A 10,441-nucleotide genomic window follows, 5' to 3' on the forward strand; every position below is an offset into this window, starting at 1 on the left:
GGTCCACCCCCACCCTTCCACCCCCCACCCCCTTTGAGCGCCTCGCTACCCCGTCGCAGCCCTGTGTGTAGGCCGGGCTGGCTGGTCTCCAGCTGTCAGCGGAAGGTCCTGGAAGCTCCTGGAAGCTCAGAGCCGCATTTCTTCCCCGTCACCGGGGACATGGCACAGTGACAGCCACCGACACCGGGGCGATGCCAGAGCTTCCGGGAGGCCCGGGCAGACGGGGAGTCTGGGGCACCCTGCCCACAGCGTCAGCCTAGGGAGCAGGCCCAGAATGCACGCGGCTTCCACCATGCAGACCTCGATCGCGGGCACATTCGCGTGGAGGCTCGGCCGGGCCGCGTGTTTCCCGCTGTGCAGCACGCAGTGACGTCGCCGGCAGTGGTGGGGAATCCGCATAGCCTGGCGGACGTTTCTAACCGCGTCCAGAACGTGAACGATTTCGTTCATCCGCTGTCTAAGCCGGGCGGAGCTGGAGCACGTCAGGGAGCGTTTACGCCTCCCGTTGATCCACGGATCAAAGCTGCGTGATTAAACAGACCTCGCGATGGGGGCCCACGGGGGGCCCTTCCCCCGGGAGCCCCCTCCTCTCGGTTCTGCGCTGCCTTCGCATGGCTGATGCTGACACGCAAAAGATGCGAACCGCCCGAATTCGTAAAACCGGCTTTTACGATCTTGGCTTCTCTACGAGGGGATTCGAGGGGATTCGAAGTACCAAGCGCGTGTTACAGGGCCACGCGATGACCCAGTGAGAAGCGGAAAGGAGGTGGGGGGCAGGGGCAGGAATGGAGGGAAAGGAAAAGAAAGTGGGGGGGACTTCTGGGACCGGCCCCTCCGCCGGCGGATGCCGCCTCCTCCGTGCAGGCCTCTGGCGCCGAGCTCCGCGCCCGGGGGAGCCTGGCTCTGCTCGCGGAGACAGTCCCGTGTCCCTCGCGCGAAGGCGTTCGTCTGCGGGGTGCGCACACGCCACCGTCACCCCTTCAGACCTGGCCGCGGGCTGCGGCCACTCTGGGGCAGTGCGCTGTCCCGGCCGCACAGCAGAGTTCGGACGGTCTCGGAAATGCAGCGACGCTTCCTGAATGTTTCTACGCACAAGACACCGGCCGCGTCCCGAAGAAACGCGGTCGCAAAGAGGCTTCCCGCGTGCCCGCGAGGGGCTCCGCCAACACGACGGTGAGGTCGCCCGCTTGTCCACAGCAACCGTGATTGCACGTGGTCCCTCACCTCAGTCCAGCAGCGAGGACGCATTACGAGACAGACGCCCTGGGCGCGAGCGGGAGCAGGTGGCGAGGAAGTGGAGGGGGACGCGGCTGGGGCTGGGGCTGGCGGGGGCGGCGTGGCCTCGCGCTTGCTCAGGTAGATGCAGGTGTCTGTAGACGCCTCCTGACGCACACAGGTGGCAGCAGCCAGTTTCAGCGCCATCCTCCGGGAAGAGCCCGCGGGGCTTGTCGGTTGAGTAACTGGTGCTAGCACCGGGGCCGGAAAAACAAAAGGTGAACCGGGAGCACCTTGCGCTCAATAAAATAAAAAATAGAAAATAAAATAGAAAATAAAATAAATAAAATAAAATAAATAAATAAAATAAAATAAAATAAAATAAAAAGATAAAATAAAAAAATAAAATAAAATAAAAAAATAAAATAAAATAATAAAATAAAATAATAAAATAAATAAATAAATAAATAAATAAATAAAATAAATAAAATAAAATAAAATAAAATAAAATACATGGAAGGACCCGGGGACAAGTGAGACAGCCGCAGTGGCCAAAGCTGGGACAGCACAACCCACATTATACCGCGTCGTGAGCCACGGTGGGACGCAGGTGCGTGCCAGATCGCGGGTTCCAGGTGACTCATGGAGGTCACCTGGCCTGAGCACATGGGCCATCGCTCCCGCCTCTCGAGCACAGGCTGTGCCTGCTGACTTCCTCCAAGGAACGCAGGATGGACAGGGGAGGAGGGGCGCTTTGCGGTAGGGAAACCCGACCAACGTCACCTCTGCCAGCCGATCAAGATGAATGTCGGCGGTGATGAGCCGTGTGGACGGCGAGCACCCAGGATGCCATGGGACGTGAATGGCGCTTTACGTTTGCAGCCTTCTTGCCCCAAACCCACGACCCCAGTGACACCAGACGAAGCCCACAGAGGGGCATCCGACGGCATTCGGGATCGGTACTCTTCAAAACTGTCGTCATCACAGCCAAGAGATGCTTACGTTATGGAGACGCGGTGACCAAAGGTGACGGGGTGTCCTGGACAGGGCCGAGACAGAGGGAACATCCTCCAAGAAAAGTCAGAAAAACTGAGCAAATCGTGGAGTTTAGTTAATAAGATGGTGTCAGATGTGTTAATTGACTGCAATGAATGAAGCACATTGATGCGAGATGCTGACAGCCGGAGGGCCATGGGAGATGCTGACGGCCGGAGGGCCACGCGGGATGCTGACGGCCGGAGGGCCACGGGAGAGGCGTCGGGGAGCGCTCACGCCGTCCTTGCCACTCACCTGTCAATCTGAAACCGTCCTGAACCATAAGCTTATTTTAAAATAAAGAAAACGAAAGCGAGAAAGATAAACCCCCAGCTACCGTCAACCAGCAATGCTTTCCCCTTCGGACCGGGAGCCGGGAAAGGTACCGGCTCCCAGAAGTCTTGCTCCGTGTCGTGCGGGTCCCGGTAGGCCAGACGAAGATCGTGAGAGCACGCGGGGCGGGGGGCGGGGGGTGGGCAGTCCCCACTCGCGGACGACGAGGCCTTCCACGTGGAAGCCCCAGGCGTCTGCAGACTCCCTGCCCGAGAAGCGAGGGGGCTCGGCAGGTTTGCAGACCACGGGACAGCACAGCAAACCCAGCTAACGAAGACCGTGCGGAAGCCGAAGGTGAAGACACGGCGCCGTCTACAGTCGTGCACAGCAGACGGGCGCTGGCGAATCGTGCGCAGGGCCTGTGTGCCGGGAACTCCAAAGCTGATGACGAAAGCGGCCAAGGACACCTGAGTGAGAGGAGGGCATCCAAGCCGACGAGTCGACATGGTCGGTTCTCGGACGGGAGCCCCCGCCCCAGGAGAAGACTCGGCCCCCCAATGCCTCCTACGCTCCGCGCGGTCTCAGAATTCCGGCAAGCGTTTCCAGCGTAGACAGCCTTATTCTAAACACCGCGTTGGAGTCACAGACTCTGGAACAGCTATAACTTAAGGAGAAGGAGAAGGAGGGAGGAGTCGCCCTACTTGGGGCTCACCGTCTGTGCACAGGGCTCGGGGTTGGGGTGCTGCTGGGGCGACACGCGGATGGACGAGCAGAACCCGGCACCCGGCAGTGGACACAGACGCACAGTGACTTCTCACCAGGTGCAGGAGCGTCTAACGGAGACAAGAGCCTTCTCAGCTAACCGTGCGGCGGCCGCTGGCTGTCTGTAGTCAAACCTTAACCTAAAATTTACACTTCATGCAAAAATTAACTCTAAATGGGTCATGGGTTAAAAAGGAAAACGATCAAACATTACGAACAAAATAAGAGACAAACGTCTGTGTCTCAGGCCAGGCAGGATCCGTAAGAGAAAAGATTATGAACTGGACGTCATCAAAATGTGACACTTTGCTCTGCACGTGACACTGAGATGGTGGGAGCGTAAGCGACAGGTTCGGGAGGCAAGGTCGACGGAGAGGAAATATTTGCAAACCACATATTTGACAAATGACAATCATCCAAACTATATAAAAAGAACTCCCAAAACTCAACACTATAAAATAAACAATCCAATTAGAAAACGCCAAAAGATATAAATGGGCATTTTGCCATGAAGAAATACAGATGGCAAAATAGCACATGAAAAGATGTTCATTATCATTAGCCATTAAGGAAATGCAAATTAAACCACGATGAGATACCACTCCATCCCCATCAGAATGACTGAAATGAAAAATAGCGACAACCTTCGACCACTTGTCAGTCGCTGGTGGGACTTGGAAATGAGGCGGCTACGGCGGAAAACAGTGTGGCCGTTTCTCGGGAAACTAAATGTCTGTCTGACGTGGTCGTAGCCCACGCCCGCACACGCTTGCGCGCCAATCCCACGGAAGTGAAAATGTACGTGCGCGGAAAATCCGTGCGTGGTACTCAGAGGAGCTTTGCACACAGCAGACAAACTCCGGGAACGGCGCGGAATGCGCCGGCGGTGGCGAGGGCACGTGCCGCGGCACGTGGCGCCCTGGGGGGCGGCGAGGCCACGCCCTGCAGGACGCCGGGGCCCAGGGGCACGGGGGCCTGGGCAGTCAGGACGGCTGCAAGGGTCCTCCTCCGGGAGTCTGGAATCAGGACGGCCTCACGAGAAAGGAGACTTGGGTTTTGGCCTTAAAGGACACGAAAGAGGAAACGGGTCCTCGCTGAGTCCACAGGGCAGAGTCCACGGGCGCGAGCGTGCCCTCTGGCCACGGGGAACGCCAGCGGGACCCGCGCCCCCGCCAGCGCCACAGGGGAGGCCAGGGCAGGAAGCCCCGGCCAGCGTCCCTCGGGGCAGTCCACAGGCGGGGACGCTGGAGACGGGGGGCAGACGGGGCCTCGTCCGCCACTTGGAGACGCGGTTATGGGAGGCGCGCAGCTGGCGGAGCTGCCTTTTCACGGTGACCCTTAGCGGGACTTGAGCAGGCCGGGTCCTGAGTGGCGTCCTGGGGCCGAGTCAGCCTCAGGGAGGGACCCGCAGCGCGGCCCGTGAGAGCGGCGGGAGGGGCCGGCGGGCTGTCCCCGGCTTCCTCTGCCGGGCCTTCCATCAAAGCCGCCTGTGTTTCGGGGGCCGCGAGCTGCTTCCGAGGTTGCAGGCGGCGCCGGCCTTGGTCGCTGACAGGGCGAGGATGCTCCTCAGCATCAGGGCCGGCTCTGCCGACTTCCGGGCCGGCTGCGCCTGGACCCCGGCTGGGCGGGATGGAAGGCCCTGGCTCCTGGGGGCGGGGGGCGCGAACCAGGAGCCGCCGCCATCGTTCGCTCCTTTACACGCCTCCGTCTCTCGCCAGCAGCACCGTGGAGGACGAGGACCCAACAACGGAGCGAGGGGCCTGTGTGCTGGACCGGTCGCTGCTGTTTAACCCACCTCCTAATGTCTGCGCTTGTGCTGCAGACTGAAGGAGAGAAAGGGAGCCGATCGGAGACACGGAGGAGATGAGTCTGCGCGGCTGGGAACGAGCCAGGGCCCTCCCCCCAACGGCAGGCAGGTGCGCGGGGAGCATGTCCATTTGCACCGCAAAGGTGGACCGCGCCCGGCCGGTGCTGCTCATTCGCTGCACGAGGACGCTGCTCCCCACTCCCACAGCCTCAGCTCAGCCCCTCCCCCCCACCCTTGCCCACCACATGGAGGCTCCCGGTCCCCCCACGAGGAGGAACGGTCCTCCGCCTCTGAGCGGTGACAAGTCGACATCACGGTCTCGTTTGTCATGCGAAATTAGTTAGGTCCAAGCGGTGAACTCGAGGGGCCAAAACATTGATTGCGAAAAGATAAAATTGGATCAATAAATGGCAAAAGGTTAAAAATTAGAGGTCGGGGGTGGGGAAGGGTGCTCCGGCTCCTGCACTTCCCAGGCCACTTTCCGTAAACGGAGGCTCTGTTTGCTCAGGACGGGGCAGTGGCCTCTGTGACGGGCCGGCCCCGGCTTGCACGCTGTCCTTCCGGGGACGTGAGCAAAACTGTCGCACCCGGGTCCCCTTCACTCCCTAGCTGCTGTTTCTTTAACAACATCTGGTCTGGGTTCAGCTTCTCACCTTTCCCCAGGTGACGTCCTTCTGATCAGGGACACTCGGTCCCCACGAGGACGCAGAGCTCACCGGGATGCCAGCGGCACCCGTCTCAGCCTGGGCCATGGGACAGGGACAGAGGCTGGAGCTCCCGTCCTGAGTGGGCCCGGGGCTGGGGAGCAGGACGGGGAGGCGGGATCGGGGAGAGGCCAGCCCGCCTGAGCCGATGGGGAAGTCCCCAGAACACGCCCCCACCATGCCCTGCATCCGTGAGGAAGATGCGGGCATAGGTGGGGGTCCCCTCGGAGGCCCCAGCCAGCTCCAGGACTGGACTTGTTCCTGTCAGTGTTTACATCTAAGAGTGACAGGTGCTCACAGGTCACCACAAACATCAGCGGGGCCTGGAGACACATGCATCGCACCAGCTACCTGCACAGGTGTTTCGAAAACCTCTCAGTCAAGTGTCCCTAGCATGACACGATGGAGTGTTTGGGGCCCCGCAGTGTGTCACGATGGGGCCTGACAGCTGTTGACCTTGGCGCGTGACCTCTGATTGCCCGTCGACGCTGCCGTTACCTCGTTCTGGAAGGCGAGGTCCTCGCTTGACAGTGTGAGGGTCCGTGCGAGGCCGTGTTTGTTGGCTCTTCTGCGACCCGGCCCGGCCCTGGACGATGCTCAGGGGCCAGGCCACGCAGAGGCCGCGTCTCCCGACGTCGCGTTCAGGGGGCTCAAGCCCCCGGCGGCTGGCTCCTTCGTGGCTGGGATTCGGGCGAGAGCACGTCCTGGTTTTCGGACGTCGTGACTCGTATTGACCACACGTGTCGCGGGCGCAGAAGGACGAGCTTCCTACCTGCCCCGTGGCGCTGAGGCCTGACCACGCCTGAGGCCGAAGCTGACGACGAGAGGGTGTTGGATGGACGCATGTGTAGGTGGCTGGAAGGGGTGGCTGCTGTCCCTAATAGTTAGTTCTGCATTTTACGAAGAATTAAAACATTTGTAATTGTAAAATACACATCACATAAAATTCGCCGTCTCGACCAGTGTTCAGGGTGCGGTCCAGTCATGCCGAATGCGTTTACAGCGCTGTGTGACGTCACTGCCACCGCTCTCAACGACCTTCTGTCTTGCAAAACCGGAGCTGCGCTGATGAGCGCCCCGCCCCCACCCCCGCCCCTGCCACCCGCAGCCCTGGCACCGCCGCCCGCTTCCCGCCTCCGAATCCGACCCGTCTGGAGCCTGGCTGCAGGTGGAGCAACGCGGCATCCGTCCTGTGCCTGGCCCGTCTCACCGAGCGAACGTCCTCAGCCCCACGGACGCCGCGGCAGGTGTGAGAACTTCCCCTCCGGGCCGCGTTAAGGGTGGACGGTTTATGAAGACAAACAGCTCCTGTCTCCCGGGACGGGCCTAGCTCTCTGTTTGCCTGAGTGGTTTGCAAGTCGATGGGGGCGGACGGATCCGAAATGCAGAAGAGAAATGACGAGGACGGACTGAGGTGACACTCGTGTCTGAGGCTGCGGCGCTAAGGCTGGGAGCCACACGCGGGCCGAGCAGCGGAGGGTCTCGGGGGGCTCCAGAGGGGACATGCGGTGGAGGTGGCCGGGCCAGCTTTCCAGGAAGATCCCAGGGTGGGGCCAGGCACAGAGCGCCCCGCTGCGGCCCGGTCCGTTCACACCCCAGGTTTCCACCCAGGGAAGAGGCCAAGTAAGCCCACGTGCGTGAGAGTCCCCGGCGGCCTTGCTTAGAACAACCCTCTGTCGGGAGAGGCTGCGGCGGCGGTGTCACCGGCGGGTCCGCCCACGGTGGCCGTGACCCCCGCCTGGCCCCCGGGGCCCGCGGTTCAGGACTCTCGGCCCGTGTGGGCTTGGGGCCAAATGCAGTGTCCAGGTCACCGTTCTGCCTAGCGCCTTCCCAGGCCGCGTGCCTGGCGGTGTGGGGAGTGGAGGCTGGGACAGAGGTCGTGGGGCTAGCTCATGAGGGCCCAGCCCCGCGAATCGGAGAAGTGTCCTTTTAAGGACCCCACGGAGCACCCCCGCTCCCCCCGCTCCTCCACCATCAAGGACACAATGAGAAGTCAGAGCCTGGCCAGCTGGGCCCTGGACTCAGCCGCCAGGCCCAGGATGGAGCGGCGCGGCCGGCTGTGTGTGGTCTGTGACCGCAGGCGGGACGTGGGGACACTGCCCCGTGCCTTCGTACTCTTTGTCCGATGGACGGCTACTCCTAGGTCTTCTCGTGGGACGTGTTCAGAAAAATCCCCAAACCACGTCCGACCTTTTGGAAATGGGTCCCATGATACCAGCACCGGGCAGAACAAAGCCTGTGCCCCAGGCTCACGTAGACAGCGCGTTCCCTGCAGGATCGGCTGTTGAAACGGGCTTCGCAGGGTGGCGATGACGACGCTCGGTAAGAAGCAGGCGGACACCTGTGTCCCCCCCACCCGGGGTGAAGGAGAGAATGGAGGTGCACGTTGCTCCGCGACGCGCATGTGGGATATCGCTCGACCCTTTCCGCGGCTCCCCGGGGGCGTCTGCGATCTTTCGAAACGTGCCGACACTCGCAAGTATGTACAAAACAGATAAAAAGCAGGAAAAGCCCTCGGCCCACTGAGTCATGCAGCAAGCGTCCACGTGACAGTCCGGGAGCGGTCAGCCCAAGGACAGGCGCCTCGCTGCCGCCGCTGTGGGTCGAGGTGCATGCCCTGGACACGTGTCCTTGTCCTGACTCCCGGGACCGGGCCCGGGACCTTACATGGAAATAGTGTCTGTGCAGGTGTGACCTAGTAAGATGCGGCTACACCGGGTGCAGGGGGCCGTGCCCCAGCCGCTGGGGTCCTTAGGACAAGGGGGACAGTTGGGTGCAGAGAGGCAGAGACCCTGAAAGGGAAGGACACCGTGTGACAGCACAGCAGCGACCGCGGTGACTGGCCACCAGTCACAGGCCCCCCGGGCCGCGGCCACGGCGGAGGCGGGCAGGGCGGGAAGGGGGCCGCCCGCCGCGGCGGAGCCAGAGATCACATCCCGGTGGGCCACTGCCCCGGGGTGTCCGGCGGCCCTTGGCTGGGCTTTGCCCCTGCAGCTCCGGGAAACGCACGTGGCCTTGTGCACACGACCCGCAGGGACGTGCCGGCTCCGTGTGTCTGCGCCTTCCCCGTGCCTCCTCCTCACGTGTGTCATGCCTCGGCTGTCACTCACGCGGCCGAGCCACACGCCGGGCGCCAGAACGCAGAGCTCCGTTTCTGCAGCTGAGATCGCCAGAGGCTGCTCAATCACCAAATTCTTCTCTGATTTGATTTTTTCCTCCCAGTTTAGGTGCCCAGGAATGACCTTTCGGTGTCCCGCCGTGTGGACAAATGGAGTCGTTAAAAACAATCTCTTTCCGAAGTGTTACTAAGGTGGATTTAGAGCTAAAAAACGTGCATTTAAGTATCCTTATAAAAATAGGCATTTTAATATTATTTTACCAAAAAGATTGTTGATTTCCAGACAGGTCATCGGAAGCGCAGCCGGTGGGTGGAGATTGGACGACCCAGTGGGAAAAGCACAGGGCGACCGTTAGCATGACCTTCAGCAACGTGGAGCCCTAAGGTCAGACTCTGCTGATGCTCCTGAGAAACTGAGGTAATCTATTTACGTCAGCAAGTCTTTGGGGGCAACGAAGCTCTTTGAGCTGGAGGTATAAATACTTTCTGCACAGGATTTATGCTGTCTTTCTTTGTATTTGTATTTTTATTCTTTACCCCAAAAAAGATTTTTTTCTTTATTCCTTTGATTTTAAAAATAGAACTGAGACCATTAAAAACTGCAGATAATCACGAGCACATTGGAAACACCTCATCGGCCATGCTCGTGGTTTTGAACTGACGTGATTTAATCATCGTACCGCCCAGAACAAATTCGGAATTGGTCTCCCACTAACGGTTCGCTTAAGTGGGATAAACAACATCAAATCGAACTTTGGAAACCCCTCTACGCACAGAAGACCAAGAGCTGGGCTCGGTTAAAGACTACTTACTCCCCGCAGGAAATAAAAAATCACGTATTGAAACAACGGAGCGGAAAGATGCTCCTGTGTCACTTAACTTTTAGCAATAATCCTCGAGCTGTTCATGAGCGCGTGCGACATCTGGTCTTTCCTTTGGGTCGCGGTGCTTCGTGCGTGGCGAAAGCGTCCGAGCGGGGAGTGGAGCTGGCTCCCCGCTCCATGAACCTCCTCTCCCCGCTCCGGAGCTGGCTCCCCGCCCCGTGAACCTCCTCTCCCTTTTCCTCTCCCACCATCCGAAGTCACCAAGTGAATTGCCATTAGCAGCAGCTCAAAGTCCGAGGTCAAAGAAAAGACAAAATCCAACAAAGAGATTGATCCCGGGCACCTATGGAATCCCATAATCAGACCCGTGTTCCAGATACAAGCGTCCTCGGCAAATCGCCTCTGAAATGTAAAAATTTAATTTGTCAACCTGTTTACATCATATCTTCCATCACTGTCGAGGTGGTGGCAGGGTGTGGGGACACGGGGCCGCAGACGCCAGCAGCCCTGGAATGAGACGACGTGGGCTGATTAGAGTTCACTCTGGGAGGAATTGTCTGGGACAGCTCAGCAATCAGATTATTAACTGTGATACCAGATACTCTGTCTCTTCAGTGGGATTAGCATGAAAATTTTGATATGGATCGATAAGCAATCTTTCCTTTATAAAGAATCCGTGCAAGCTTCATTAATCTGCGTGTAT

The 10,441-nt window shown here is 59.4% G+C and overlaps 1 long non-coding RNA gene across 1 annotated transcript; it reads left to right on the forward strand.

Moving 5' to 3' along the window:
- The first annotated feature begins 8,967 nt into the window (after window positions 1–8,967).
- On the forward strand, window positions 8,968–9,733 carry LOC120582993 (uncharacterized). The gene is made up of 3 exons (XR_005647696.1): window positions 8,968–9,106; window positions 9,198–9,332; window positions 9,496–9,733. It is a non-coding gene; the product is annotated as an uncharacterized LOC120582993 (long non-coding RNA).
- The last annotated feature ends 708 nt before the right edge of the window (window positions 9,734–10,441 follow it).

The sequence above is a fragment of the Pteropus medius genome, unplaced genomic scaffold (genome assembly GCF_902729225.1).
Source record: "Pteropus medius unplaced genomic scaffold, Ma_sr-lr_union100, whole genome shotgun sequence".
NCBI lineage: Eukaryota > Metazoa > Chordata > Mammalia > Chiroptera > Pteropodidae > Pteropus > Pteropus medius.